Here is a 5363-nt window from a genome sequence, read left to right on the forward strand (position 1 = left end):
CAGACACGAACACACAGTCTAATACTCTGGGGAGGGTGAGCGTGTTGGGTGGGGCGGAGCCGGCACGGACGTGACAGCACCAATGACACCACATCCACCACATCCGACAACGGAGGGAATAATTATTTGATCCCTGCAGATTTTAAAAGTTTGCTGACAAAGAAATTATCAGTCTATAAATTCCATGGTGGTTTATATGAACAAACATGCATTTTGAAATATTTATAATTTAATTCACATGAAATAATTATTTGATTGCTAACATACAAATAATTACCCCCCCCTCCCATTTCCGGTACACTATCATTTTTAAGCATGATGAAAATGGAGATGATCAGTGGATAAATGCTCTCATTGTTGGTTTTCTTATAAGATTCTTCAAGCTTTTTTGCAGTGTGGCAAGGCACGTTATCCAGCTGAAAGAGGACAATGAACTTGAGGCAAATCATTTTATGTGGTGGTGTCACGTGACTCCATCCATGTGACTGGGAGCAACACGGAAATGAGGTAACGTGACTCCTATAAATTGGCAAGATGGCCACTGCCAGCCGCTCATTGTGTCACTGATTGACACACGTCAACGAGACAAGGCTCCACTTCTTCACCTAAAAGTAAGACCATTCCTGACCTTCTCATATCCTCTCTCCTGAACTCCTTCCTCTCGTCCTGTCCCGTACTAAATTGTACTGTAACACGAACGACAACATCCGTGATGCCGGTTCGCGTTCGCATAGTAAGTCGGAGGGAACTTACCTGCCTCCTTGCGTCCCACTGCACCGGGGTTTTACATTTACAGCATTAACCAGACGCTCTTATCCAGAGCGACTTACAATCAGTAGTTACAGGGACAGTCCCCCCTGGAGCAACTCAGGGTTAAGTGTCTTGCTCAGGGACACAATGGTAGTAAGCAGGATTTGAACCTGGGTCTCCTGGTTCACAGGCGAGTGTCTTACCCACTAGGCTACTACCACCCTATGAGTAGGGTTCCTCATCTCCTCCTACACCCACTCACAGTCTGGTTCCGTGGACCGTGACAGAATGACTGAGCCGGGTAGAGTGCCAGGAGAACCTCATCGAATGTCTGTCGCAGGAGGTTCGCCACCTGCGGCAGCGGTACAGGAGGTAGCTGCCGGGTGTCCTGAGCATGAAGCGTGAACGCGGCACAGGGTATTCTCCCCCCCCGCGGCACCTGAACCCAGTCTGGTGCTCCCGGAGCACTAGAACGGGACCGAAGGGAGTGGCGAGGCACTTTTAACCACTGTCTTTGATTTTTGAGTTGCAGCCTCGCCGTTACCCCAGTTCCCGATCGCAGATTGCTTTACTCCTCTCCCTGTTGACCGGTCTGGCTGCTGAGTGGGCGGCTGAACGCTTCCGCGTCGCTGACCTATCCTGTGTTCGTGGAGGAGGTAAAAAACACATTCTGCCATCCGGACGTGGGATTCCAAGACGTCCCATTGCAGTTGTATCATCTGCGCCAGGGTTCCTTGTCCGTCAGTCAATTCACCGCACGATTCCGGACCCTGGCTGCAAAATCTCCACTGGACGTCCACGCCCTCTAGATGACCTACTATGATGGACTGGCCCAAGAATCCGCGACGAGATGGTCACCCGGGAGTTTCCAGCAACTTATGACGCACTTATAAAACTGCCGCTTTGAATGGATCGCCACCTGCTGGCGCACCCAAAAACTGCGGCTCCCACTACAACCGCGCATCGGACCCCCATGAATCACCGTTACTCCTCCAAACAATCCAGACAGCCCATGCAGCTTAGACGGGCAGCCCTCACCAATGAGGAGAAACAGCGCCGTTTTCGGGGGGGCTTGTGTGAATACTGCGCTTCCCCCTCACACCACCGCTTAACCTGCTCTATTCGGAAACGGGGCGCCCAGCTGATCGGAGCGGCACGATCAGCTGGGCCGCTTCTTCCTTATTTTCCGACACCAACCTCACGACTCACTCGCCCAGCCATCCTGGAATGGAATCAGCACATTGTCTCCACCACTGCCTTTGTGGTTTCCGGGCGGCTGTAAACTTCATAGACCACTCATTCGTTAGAGCACATCACATCCCCATGTAACCCCTCGCATCTCCACTCACTATCACTTCCGTGGATGGTCGAACCGTCTCCTCGGCACCCATCTCTCACCGCACGGTTGCTCTCCAGCTCCCACGGCAAAAAAAATCCAGTTTTTGATTATAACCATCATCACCTCACCACTCCTCCTCTGGTTCCCCTGGCTGTCTCTCCACAAACCTCATCTCTCCTGTTCATCAGGCGTGGTGTTGGAGTGGGGAGCGCATTGCCATCGCCACTGCCTTCTGTCACAGCCCTCTCTGTCTTCCACCTCGAATCCAGAATCAACTCGTCCTGTTTTTGATAACGTTACCACAACCTAGCCGCCATCTTCAACCCGTCCAAAGCTGCCCAGCTGCCACCCCATCGACATGGCCATTGACCTGCTACCGGGATCCACTCCACCTAAACGACATCTCTACTCTCTCTCTAAAGCAGAGCAATTGGCCATGGAGCAGTTTGTGCCCGAGGCGCTTCAGAACGGCACCATCTGCCCATCGACCTCACTGGCCGTGGCATGGTTCTTCTTTGTTTCCAACAAGGATGGTGGTCTGAGACACTGTGTGGACTATCGTGGCCTCAACAAAATTACCATAAAAAATTGAACACCATTGCCCCTTACTAACACCACCCTCGACGCCCTCTCAGAGTATTTCACAAAGCTGGATCTACGCTCGGCCTGCAACCTCATCCGCATCCGAGAGGGCGACGAGTGGAAGACAGCATTCATCACCCCCACTGGTCACTTCGAGTCATTAGCCCTTTGGACTGTGCAATGCACCCGTCGTTTCAGCAGTTCATTAACGACGCTCTCCAGGACATGCTGGGATGGGTGTATGCTTACCTGGATGATGTCCTCATCTACTCACCCACCTTGGAATCCCACATCCAACATGTGAGAGCAGTCCTGAAGAGAGTGGCCCCTACCCACGACGCTGAAACAGCTGCAACGCTTTCTTGGGTTTGCGAATTTCTATCGTCGCTTCATCCGTGGCAACTGTAGAGTCGCAGCCCCACTTACTGCTCTCACCCAGCCTTCTACATGCCCTTTTCACCTGACCACAGATGCCATCCATGCCTTCACCACCGCTCCTGTCCTTCAACATCCAGTCACATGATTCCATCCATGTGACTGGGAGAAACACGGAAATGAGGTAACGTGACTCCTATAAATTGGCAAGATGGCCACTGCCAGCTGCTCAGTCATTGATTGACACATGTCATTGACACACTTGACATCCTGATGTGTTGAAGGATCTGCTGGAATGAATATTAGTTCCATTTTGGTGGGATTGAGTTTGAGGAAATGACCTCCCCATGTAATCTGGTGTAGACGACGAAATGGGGAGGACCTAGGACCTCCTTTAGACTTTGGACTTTTACAAGCCAGAAGAATATTAATGGACTTTCTACTCGACTGTGGACAAATTAATTGATGGTTGCCTAACTCAGGAGTGACATTTATTGTAAGAAAATATGCATATCATATATATATACTTACTATGTTTTTTTTTTTTTTTTTTTTTTTTTTTTTTTTTTTTTTTTTTTTCTCTCTGAAAAGTTCTGTAAGGTTTTCAATACTTTTTTTTTTTTTTTTTTTTTTTTAACAAGATTCAAAAGCAGTTTATTGTCAATACAACAGTATACACAATATACAGCATCTTGAAATCCCTTTTTCAAGATGGGGGGGGGGGGGGGTGTTAAATAAATAAATATATATATATACACACACACACAGATCTCTGAGGAATACGGTTTGGAAAAAAAATATTAATGTATATCCCTATTTGCATGAACCAAACTAAATAAAAAATAAAAAGGTGTGTTGCTGGTCTATGTGTATGTTTGTATCACACAGTTGAGATCAAAATTCTTGTTCCTTTATTTTAAAGTGAAGTTACTTTAAACAAGTTAACATAAAAATTTCAACAAACAATTAGACTGAGAAAAAAGTTCAGTGATTTCACAATATTGCTATTTGGTTGTCTCCATGGGAATATTATTAAAGTAATTCCTAGTGCTCCAAAAGGTAGCCGTCTGGATACAGCGGACGGAAGCCGAAGTGAGAGCGGGCAGCGGCCAGTATAAAAGCCAGGAGACCCCGAGGAGACCCTCTTTGTTGAATTTATTCCCCAGAGATGCTAGCCTGCTTTACCTACGCCTGACAAAACCGTTCCTTCTGACCACGACCTTTGCCTGTCCTCGACTTTGAGTTTTGCTGCCGCTCTTGATACGACGATTGTCTGCCTGCTGGAACCTCATGACCACGACTGGAACCTCCACCACACAGGTGAACTGGTTCTTCTTCCACACATCAGGGGTCACTTTGAGTTCTGCACGTTTCTGGAAGGTTCCGTCATGGTTGGGCAACGTCTCACCAACATCTACATCTTCATGCGGGTCCTGTCCATCTTTCTACCAGCTGATCTTCACCTTATCAGGGTAGAAACCTGTAGCGTGACAGACCACTGGAGAGGAGGGGTCTGTCTGCAGCAGAGACACCTGAGGAGGGACTAGAGACAGGAAGAGAGGAGGGGAACAGGGAGTGAAACAGGACGTCTACATATCAGCAGATCATCCAACAAACACTCAGTTTATATTCCACAATTTTCAGATTTTTAAATATGGTTAATTTGTAGATGATTCCTGTGTACGTTTTGTCTCTCTGTTTTCCTGTGTTGTTGGTGTAACAGTCATTTGCATTTAATGTTCTTTGAGCTGTCAATCCAGTTTACTGTTTTTCCGCCATCTAGTGGTGAATTACAGACGGAACAATTATTACGGGTTAAGGTTCCGCCCGACCCCTTTTTATATATGCACTCATGCCGTCTGCACAGCGTTGCTGCAGATTGGCGCCACTGAAGAGAAAGAGAAATAAGCAAAGTAATGTTGAGAGGAAACTACAGCCATAAGAAAATATTTAGCCCCTCATGGATGTCAGCTCACGAGGTTTGTTGACTTTAATATTTTGTTTGTGATCAATGCAAAATAGACCAAAATAAACCCCGTTTTTGACTTCTGCCTCTGTTATTCCTTGAGGGTGCTACAATGTTTGTCACACTTAAGATATGTGACAGCTTGAAATAAAACGGGGATTTATTACTTACCAACTTCTCGGAATGTACACTATCCAGTTATCAGTAAAACTCTGCAATAGCGTTGAAAAATTCTTCTGCTGTAAACCTTCTGCTGTTGGATTTGCATTAAAGGACAGAGGAGTGAAGGAACACTTCAGGGAGCCAATCAGTAGTCCTGTGGCCTCCCCGCAAGGGCTTTGTACAAAGTAA

Source organism: Denticeps clupeoides, chromosome 20 (assembly GCF_900700375.1).
Source record: "Denticeps clupeoides chromosome 20, fDenClu1.1, whole genome shotgun sequence".
Lineage (NCBI taxonomy): Eukaryota > Metazoa > Chordata > Actinopteri > Clupeiformes > Denticipitidae > Denticeps > Denticeps clupeoides.